We start from the raw sequence: 10,748 nt of genomic DNA, 5'->3' as shown, positions 1-10,748 counted from the left end.
GAAGAAGTCAAACTGTCCCTCTTTGCAGATGACATGATACTCTATGTGGAAAACCCAAAAGACTCCACCCCAAAATTGCTAGAACTCATCCAGGAATTCAGCAAAGTGGCAAGATATAAAATCAATGCACAGAAATCAGTTGCATTTCTATATACTAACAAATGAGACAAAAGAAAGAGAAATTAAGGAATCGATCCCATTTACAATTGCACCCAAAACCATAAGATACCTAGGAATAAACCTAACCAAAGAGGTAAAGGATCTGTACTCTGAAAACCATAGAACACGCATGAAAGAAATTGAGGAAGACACAAAGAAATGGAAAAACATTCCATGCTCATGGATTGGAAGAACAAATATTGTTAAAATGTCTATGCTTCCTAGAGCAATCTATACATTCAAAGCAATCCTTATCAAATACCATCAACATTTTTCACAGAGCTGAAACAAATAATCTTAAAATTTGTATGGAACCAGAAAAGATCCTGAATAACTAAAAGTTGAAAAAGAAAACCAAAGCTGGCGGCATCACAATTCCGGAATTCAAGCTATATTACAAAGCTGTAATCATCAAGAACAGTATGGTACTGGCACAAAAACAGACACATAGATCCATGGAACACAATAGAGAACCCAGAAATGGACCTTCAACTCTATGGTCAACTAATCTTTGACAAAGCAGGAAAAGAATATCCAATGGAAAAAAGAGAGTCTCTTCAACAAATGGTGTTGGGAAAACTGGACAGCCACATGCAGAAGAATGAAACCATTTTCTTATACCATACACAAAATAAACTCAAAATAGATGAAAGACATAAATGTGAGACAGGAGTCCATAAAAATCCTAAAGGAGAACACAGGCAGCAACCTCTTTGACCTCAGCCACAGCAACTTCTTGCTAAACGTGTCTCCAAACACAAGGGAAACAAAAGCAAAAGCGAGCTATTGGGACTTCATCAAGATAAAAAGCTTTTGCACAGCAAAGGAAACGGTCAACAAACCAAAAGACAACCTACAGAATGGGAGAAGATATTTGCAAATGTTTTATCAGATAAAGGGTTAGTATCCAAAATCTATATAAAGAACTTACCAAACTCAACACCCAAGGAACAAATAATCCAATCAAGAAATGGGCAGAAGGGGTGCCTGGCTGGCTCAGTCGTTAAGCACCTGCCTTCGGCTCAGGTCATAATCCCAGAGTCCTGGGATCGAGCCCTGCATCGGGCTCCCTGCTTAGTGGGAAGCCTGCTTCTCCCTCTCCCACTCCCCCTGCTTGTGTTCCCTCTCTTGTGTTCTCTCTCTCTCTCTGTCAAATAAATAAAATATTTTTAAAAAAAGAAAGAAATGGGCAGAAGACATGAACAGACATTTCTCCAAAGAAAACATACAAACGGCCAACAGACACGTGAAAAAAATGCTCAACATCACTCAGCATCAGGGAAATACAAATCAAAACCACAATGACATACCACCTAACACCAGTCAGAATGGCTAAAATTAACAAGTCAGGAAACAACAAATGTTGGTGAGGATGCAGAGAAAAGGGAACCCTCTTACCCTGCTGGTGGGAATGCAAGCTGGTGCAGCCACTCTGGAAAACAGTATGGAGGTTCCTCAAAAAATTGAAAATAGAGGGGCGCCTGGGTGGCTCAGTCATTAAGCATCTGCCTTTGGCTCAGGTCATGATCCCAGGGTCCTGGGATCGAGCCCCACATCAGGCTCCCTGCTCCGCGGGAAGCCTGCTTCTCCCTCTCCTACTCCCCCTGCTTGTGTTCCCTCTCTCGCTGTGTCTCTCTCTGTCAAATAAATAAAATCTTTAAAAAAAAAAAATTGAAAATAGAGCTACCCTGTGAACCCAGCAATTGCACTACTAGGTATTTACCTCAAAGATACAAATGTAGTGATCCAAAGGGGCACGTGCTCCCCAATGTTTATAGCAGCAATGTCCTTGATAGCCAAGCTATAGAAAGAACCCAGATGTCCATCGACAGATGAATGGATAAAGAAGAGGTGGTATATATATATATATATATATATATATATATATATATATATATATATATATATATACACACACACACACACACAGACACACACACACACAATGGAATATTACCCAGCCATCAAAAAGATGAAATCTTGCCATTTACAATGACGTGGATGGAACTAGAGGGTATTATGTTCAGCGAAATAAGTCAATCAGAGAAAGACAATTATCATATGATTTCACTCATATGTGGAATTTAAGAAACAAAACAGGGGAGCATAGAGGAAGGGAGGGAAAAATAAAACAAGATGAAATCAGAGTGGGAGACAAAGCATTAGAAATTCTTAACCATAGGAAACAAACTGAGGGTTGCTGGAAGGGAGGTGGGTGGGGGAATGGGGTAACTGGGTGATGGGCATTAAGGAGGGCATGTGATGTAATGATCCCTGGGTTTTATACAAGATTGATGAATCACTGAACTCTACCTCTGAAATTAATAATACAGTATATGTTAATTAACTGAATTTAAATTAAATTAAATTTTTTAAAGAATATTTCAAACCTGTTGTGACTTTTTCATCACAAATTAATATATTGTAATACTTGTTTGGTAGATAAATCTTATGAGCCTGATGTATGTGAATCTGGCCCTGGGGGATGGATATGCTTTTTGCAACTGGAAAACCAAGAGATAGGCCTTAGATTATGGCAAATCCACAGGATTAATAACAACCCCAGAGTCAGATATAGTAACATTACCTCTCCCTTCAACCTCTACATAGCTTTGCTTGTATAATGTCACTTTTTTATTAATAATTCTATAGTGGACACTACCTGCTTGAGTGATGTTTCAGTGTAAGGGGTAAGCCAAAAGAGGTGTTGCCTAAAGAGCTGACTTTCCAAAGGTAAAGCCTTCTAACTTCCTTAACTCTAATCTTGCCCCTTAGATCCATGGCGCACAGAGCTGCTGGATGGATCTATCCAAAACGTATATCAGACCGTATCATTTCCTTGCACTTCCTTCAGTAATGCCTCTATAACATATTGAGTCTACATTGGTTAAAATGTCATTCATGGTCTTTTGTAACTTGGCTTTTCCTCCCTCTCCAATTTCATTTTAACTACACCCACATTTTAGCAATACATAAATATGTGTTTATATCTGCACACACCACATTCTTCCATACCTTTGTGCCCTGATCCTGTGAATCTACTGAGTTTTCCTGGAACCCCCTTTCCTGTACTTCCTGGTTAAATCCCACTTATCCTTAAAGATTCTACTCCGGGGTATCATCTTCTCCAGGAATCCTTTTCTGTTTCCCCCAAAGCTCAATTTTATGCACCGAGTTTCCATAACATCCTGTACATTAAACTACCAGAGGGCAGCACCTCCAAAGGCTCAGAAGGGTCAGAAAGCTCCAGCTCAGAAAGCACCTGCTCCAAAGGCATCTGGCAAGAAAGCATGAAGAGCATAAGAGGCTATTAAAAACAAGTAATAAAGGTTCTTTGTGACAAAAAATAAAAATAAAAAAATAAACTACTGTAGCTTTTATCTCACTGTACTAAAATTATAATCTTATGACCTGTGTGACTGTGAGGGCAAGAATCTTCCCTCTACAGTAAGTCCCTGGAACGCCTCACTGGGCCTGTTACGAACTAGAGTGCCACAAATGTTGACCACACTAAACTGAACTGAATTTCCCTCTTTTTCTGTTCTCTGGAGCCCTATATTTCCATGCTGGAACTAGATGGATGTACTGGATTCCTCCTTCACACTCACAGTGATGGCCCTTGCATGTTTCCCCCCCTTGTGTTTGTGCTTCGCTTCTTACAGATATGAGTGAGAAAAGGAAAGGTGGGCTGAGGATTTGCTCACAGTTATAAGTAAGGCTGAATATTTGTCACATGCCAGATTCCTGACCAGTGTTGCAGAAGTGCCTTTCTCCACAGTGCCTTACAAAAACCCATGGAGATAAGGACAGCCCAGTTTGTTACAATTGTGCCAAGAAATTTGAGGAGGAAGAGACTTAATTGTTCGAGGGGAAAATCATGTTTTGTAGACAACCTGGCAGAGACTAAGGAAGAACACAAGCTATCCCTGGGGACTTCTGGGCACTAGTCCCAGTGGCATTAGGGCATCTTGAAAGCAAGCACTTGGACCTTTCTTCCCTGTGTGTGGCCAGGGACCTGTTCCAAGCCAACATCTCCTCACAGAATGTCCTAAGACTCCAAGCATTATCAAATTTTGCTGAAGGTAATAAATGGATTCACCTGATTACACAGCCCCTTCCAGGCAGATGTGTCTCTTGATCACTTGGAACAACCAGGTCTCATTTCCCTCTCTGAACTTCTGCAGGTGCAGAGAGTGATTTCTTTATTTTCCTCATGTTGAAGGAGCTGTTATGTGTAACCAGCTGGATTCTTCCTGCTTGGGTTGGAAGTTGGGTTTGGTCTGAAGTCATCTCTCAGAGCCTGTAGAGTCTCAGAGAGACTGAAACTATAATCTTACCCTCACTCTATGCCCTGCTCCAATATACAATTAAGGAAACATAGTGAAAGGGTAAAGTGTTCTGGACCATGTTCTAGAAGAGCCAAAATTTAAGGCAAGTTTTGCCAGTAACAGAGGGGTTGTTGTGCTCAGGCCTTCATTCCTCTAGTCTGAAGTCCCCCAGTTGTTAAGGAGCAGGCAGCAATGTACTCTCACCCTCTAACATCAGTGGGTTCCCCCATCAGCTCTATAGGGAAGATCCAATTTAATTAAGGCCAATGACTGGCCATTAATGGCATAGTGAGTTGTAAAATTCTGTCTGAAAACTACTTAGCAAAAATACTACTTCTAAATGGTTTGTGCTAGACTGTGAGATGGTTGGGGATCTGGAACAACGGTATAAAATGCCTAATGGGAGGATCAAAGCAGGAGCTAGTTGTCAATTGATATAGAAGTATTTCAACATTTTAGTAACCTGGTGCATATTGGCTGAATATCCATACCTGACCCTTATCTGAAATTTCACCAAAGGAAAAATGATGTGTCTGCTAGAACAATCAGGTTCTTGGTAATTCTATCAGGATTTGGGAAGTATATAGGCCACCCACAGGGATATTGGGAAAGGGAGGAAATTGGCAGAGGGCCCAACTTATACAAATCTGATTGAAGAAAAACAATAGTACATTAGGGAAGCACCAACTTGCCTGAGTCTCTCTTGTTCTTTTCCCATCCCCCTCCTATGCAATTCTTTTGACTTATAGGAGTATACCAATCTGGTCAAGCCCCTTCTCTTTTAATGATAAAGAGAGGAAAAAGCAGAACTAACAATGACCAAGAACCCACAGTCCTTTTTTTAAAATTTGTCATCTCCATGTCATTTGGAGAAATGATATGATAACCTTATAACAAGGTACATTTATTTTTATTTTACAGACAAATAAACCTAGATGCAGAGAAATTAGGTAATTTATCCAATAACACATAACTTACAAGTAGCAGAGCCCAGATGCCCATGCAAATCTAACAGAAGCCAAGATTTATGTTCTTTCCACTGTACCATAGGGCCTCCTTCAATGGAACATTGTTAGACAAGTTTTGGAGCTTATAAAAAAGACCATCCTATCTCATTTATTTCCATTTGGATCCCCTCACTGAAGTATCTGAGCATGGACCCTATACAGAGTGAATCTTCTTTGACCTTTCCTACTGAATGAGACTTGGTTTCCGTATGTCTCAGCTCCTGGAAGTCAAGCACTGCAATAGCACAACCCTCATGCCTCTGATGCAAAGTTTATAACTTCTTTATTATTTTGCCTTTTTTATCCCCTATTTGTCTTGAAAATCTTCTCTTTTTCTTGGGTAGGTTGAAGACCCTGACAGATATTTCTAACATAAGGCCAACCTCTGTAGCAGACAATAATAGCAAATAATGGATAAGAGTCAGGTCACTTTGGTCCAAATCACAACTCTTTTGATTGTATCTCATCTCCCCAAGCATCAATTTCCTCAACTATAAACTATAGATTAAAATATACCTACCATATATAAGTATGATAAGAGGAAAACTAGAATGAACACTAGGATTGTTCTATTAGAACTGAAGATAATATAAATAAAAAGTGGTATGTATGGTGTGTGTTTGTATTGTATATATATATATATATATATATTTCTTAGCTCAGTCCACTGAGAGGGTCTGGACAAAAAGCACTCTAATAAAAATGAGCACATCTAGAACCCAGATCTTGGCTTCTAAATGCCAGTCTCCACCAAACAAAAGGAGATATTCTTGAATAGATGGCTGATTACAAGTCTAGGACAGGGAAAGAACAAGATAAGATAAGCCTGGAAAAATGTGTTGTGCCAGAAAGTAATAAAGTGCTCAAGAAATAATAGAGACATGTCAAAAGGAAACAGGGACTGGCCGAACTGGGAAAAGTTAAGCATCAAAATAAATAATGATAATAATAGATTAAACCTCATTGAATAAAATAGCAATTCATGAGTTCACACTCATATACATACACACATTTGGAAAAGACAAAGCCTTTCTCACAGTAGAATGCCAACTAATAAATGTAGACATAATAATGGAACTTTTAAAATCACCATTTAGTAACATTTTATAATAATTCATACAAAAAAATCAATAGATGTACAAGCTAGTGAGTAAAAGTGGAATGAAAACAGTATTTTACATTGCCCCAGAGTGCATTTAACATTTCTCCACCCACAAAATATTTATTAATTATGAAAAAGAAAAAAGTAACTTTAGGGTGGAAAACTTGCAAGACACAACCTTAACAAGGGAGCAAAATTAATGTCACTAATGATGGGACAAATCACCTAACAATGAGAAGAACACAATTTCACTTCTAGGATATTCTGACAAAAAAAGCGCAGGGGGGGCGGTGTGGAGAGTGCATCATCAAGATCCAATCATGAAGAAAATTCAAACAAACTGAAATTGAGAGACATTCTACAAAATGATTAACCAATACACTTCAAAAGTGTCAGGGCCATGAAAGTCAAGGAACAGTTGAAGAACTGTTTCAGATTAAAAGAGATAAAGAGATGTGAAAACTGAATGTAATGCATGGTCTTATACTTTCTTCTGCTACAAATGACATTACTGGAGCAGTTGGAGAATCTTGAACAGGATCTCTGGGTTAAGGGTAAAGAGGGACTCTTTCTACTATTCTTGAAGTTCTTCTGTAAGTTAGAAATTATTTCAAAATTAAAAGTTTATAAAATGACCCACCTCAGAGCATTACGAAGATTAAAGGAGCACCTGTATATAAAACACTTAGCACAGTACCAAGCACATGGTAACCCTCAACAATGGCAGCAAGAAAGAAAAGGAATGTTAACTTCCAATTCCAGAACATATATTAAATTTAAATCAATAAATATGTTTTGAACTTCGTTCATAGCATTACACTGAAACTAGAGAGTACCCACTTATGTGGAAGACTAGACCTAACCCTATCTGAGTTTACAAACTGCTTAAGAAAATAAGACTTACAGGAGGTTGCAGAATAATGCCAAAATGAAAGGCAATATTTAATAAAATGGAAGAATATTAGTAACAATATAATCACTACAGGCCAGCAAGGGAGGAAATAGACTTGTGTCTTCTCTACTACATGCCAGGAAATCACTAGTCATTTTATGTAGGAAAGGTCAAAGAAGCTTTCTCTCCTTATGTCTCCTTAAAGATGATATTCTTTGATTTTTTAGGTGAAGACATTGAGGTCAGGGAAGTATGACAACAATTTCTAAACTCCACTTAAGAACCTATGGCTTGACAATGCAATAGAATGATTCAAAAAAGACTGTCCTGACAAATTCAAGATTTCTGGTTGGCAGTTTGACAGATTTGCTATACCTAGTGACCTTCTGTTGATGGTCTTTTCTTAAATTCATTAAAAAGGAAATGTAAATTGAGTGAATACAAAAGAATTAGTAATAAAAAGGGAACTGTAACTGGACCCTGAACTATAGGAATTTTCTGGGTGGAGGAATCATGCATAAAGATGTGGTGGAAAAGTTCTACTGTGTTCCTGGGGAAACTAAGGTTGTTTGTCTAAAAATAAAGGTATATCTTGGGAGCACTGAAAGGCATGACATAAAAGAATACAATCAGGAATGCTTTTCAACAAATACTTATTTAGCTTTTATTTTGTACCAGATGAGGAAAGTAATAAGAGGTCCCTGCTCCTCTGGGAAGTCTTTGTAAAGAATATTAGTAACAACATTGATACCAGCATCAATGATTGATGACTTTTTACCAAGATTTTAGTTAAATCCCACTAAGACTCCAAGTGGTAGAAAACACAGTGTATTACAAAGAGTACTTAAATAGAAATCTCCACTTCTGGAATGTGGTGGACCAATTATTCTGAAACATTCTCTATCCACACACACAAAAAAATCGGATGCTACATTAATTACACAAATAATATTTAAATGCATTATTACCCTCACAGAAAGAAAATAAGGGAAATTACCAAGGAGCAATAAAAACAAAAATAAAATAAAGAAGAATAAATAAACTGAATCTAGAGTGACAAACAAACACAGAAGCTGAGATTGCCTTGGTACCAAATGCTGATGTCAGGAACCAACAGCTTTGAGGACTAACACTGGTTGGGGAAGGACAGGAGACTAAGCTTTGGGTCTGAGCAAAGTGGAGGAACTGATGTTAAGACCCTTGATAGAGTTGGAACACCCAGAGTTTATACTCTCAGGGAACGTTTAGGATGGGGGGCTGGGGAATCCATCTAGCAAAAACAGCCACTAAGATATTTGTCTATCTCTGTCTATCACCCTCAAGAATTTGCAGCCAAAAGCCTGATATTCAGCCAACATCCACCTGATTGTTAAAATGCTGAAATACTTCCATATCAATTGACAACGAGCTACTGCTTTGATCTTCCCATTAGGCACTTTATGCCCCTGTTCCAGATCTCCGGCTATCCTAATGTAGCATAAATCATTAGAAGTAGTATTTTTACTGCTAAGTTGTTTTCAGCACAGAAAGTGCTTCCTTTAGACCAAGTTTGAACCAACCATGACATTTTACTTTTAGGATTTACAGTTGAAAACAACTCACATGTCATTGATGGTCACTTGTTGGCTTCTATTAAATTATATCTGCTTAACCAAATTGATGTCTAATTCTTTGTAACCAGAATGATCTGTCCTGAGAAGTGACATCAACAAGATGATGGAATAGGAATCTCCAGACCCTCCTGCCCCCACAGAGACTGTGACTCAACAATAATACACAAACCAGTTCCCTTTGTGATAAATCCAGAAACCAGTTAAAAAGCCTCCTGCAACCTAGGCGAGCATGAAAATAGCTGCATCAAACCTGGTAGGAAAATTTGTAACACTCACTCAACATTGTCCCTTCCCACAGTCTAGCATGGCACAATCAGGAGAAAACTCCCAGATCCTGGCTTCTCCCTGGGGAAGGAAAGAGAAAACTGAAACATACATCCAACGTTCAAACTTTTGGGGGGCTACCCAAGAAACTAACTTCTGTCTTGTCTGAATCTAAGCACTGAAAGGAAAAGGGGCCAGGTTGGGAGCCACTGAGAACAAAGGCAATGATTTGGAGCACTCATTCAACACAGTCCCTCTTCCCAGCTCAGCACTGAGTAAATGAGGGAAAATTCCCAACTCCCAATTTCTCCCAGGGGAGGAAAAGAGTTGGAGCATGCATCCAATATTCTGACCTCTCAGGGGGCTGCGTCAAGGACTGGATTCTGTCTCACTTGTCTCAGATCACTGAAAGAGACCCGCATACTCTAGATATCTAAGGCTACTGAGAAAAAGAGAGCTAGGAGTCTTGATGCTTGTCCAGGAGACTCAAGGTAAAGCAGATAGAGGCCAGTACAGCTCAGCAGCCTCTTCCTCAGTGGGGGAAGAATGGTGGAGCATGCATCCAACATTCTGACTTCCCATGGGACTTGTTGTTGTCTTACCTGACACAGAAAGTTGATAGAATCTGGCATCCTCTAGAAGCCTGGAGGCTACTGAAAACAGAGAGCTGGGTAGTTTGTGGTAGCTCCAGAGAATCTGCAGTGCTGCAGATAAAAACCACAGGGACCAAAAAATTTAAAGCTCCTGAACAAAAATGCCAGCAAGTACCTTTAACTGTGAATGTGACTGTGCAGGTCAAGAGAAAATGTATCCACAGAAAAGAATCAAGAGGCCCAAGAATCTCTAGCAAGGCTGTTTGAAAAGATCTTTTCTTGTATAAAGCTGGTCCAGGTAGACTGGAAGAGGTGGTCATTTTTCAAACATGCAGACCTAAAACAAAGTTACAAGCTACATGAAGAAACAGGGGAACATGATTCAATCAAAGAAACAAAACAAATCTCCAGAAACCAGCCCTAATGAAACAGAGGTATATGACTTATCTTACAAAGAATACAAACTAACTACCATAAAGATGGACAGTGAGTTCAGGAAACAGTCCATTAACAAAATGAGAATATCAACAAAGATATAGAAACTATGTCAAAAGAACAAAACTGAAATTTTAGAACTGAAGACCACAACAACTGAATAGAAAAATTCAATAGAGAAGTTAAACAGGAGACTGGATCAAGAAGTAGAAAGAATCAGCAAATGTAAGGACAGGTCATTTGAAATTATTCAGTCAGAGAAGCAAAAATAAAAATCAATGAGAAGAAAGAAAGAAAAAAAAGAAAGGAAGAAAGAAAGAAAGAAAGAAAGAAAGAAAGAAAGAAAGAAAGAAAG

This window comes from Neomonachus schauinslandi, chromosome 2 (assembly GCF_002201575.2).
Source record: "Neomonachus schauinslandi chromosome 2, ASM220157v2, whole genome shotgun sequence".
Classification (NCBI taxonomy): Eukaryota; Metazoa; Chordata; class Mammalia; order Carnivora; family Phocidae; genus Neomonachus; species Neomonachus schauinslandi.
This window is presented reverse-complemented; position numbering follows the sequence as displayed.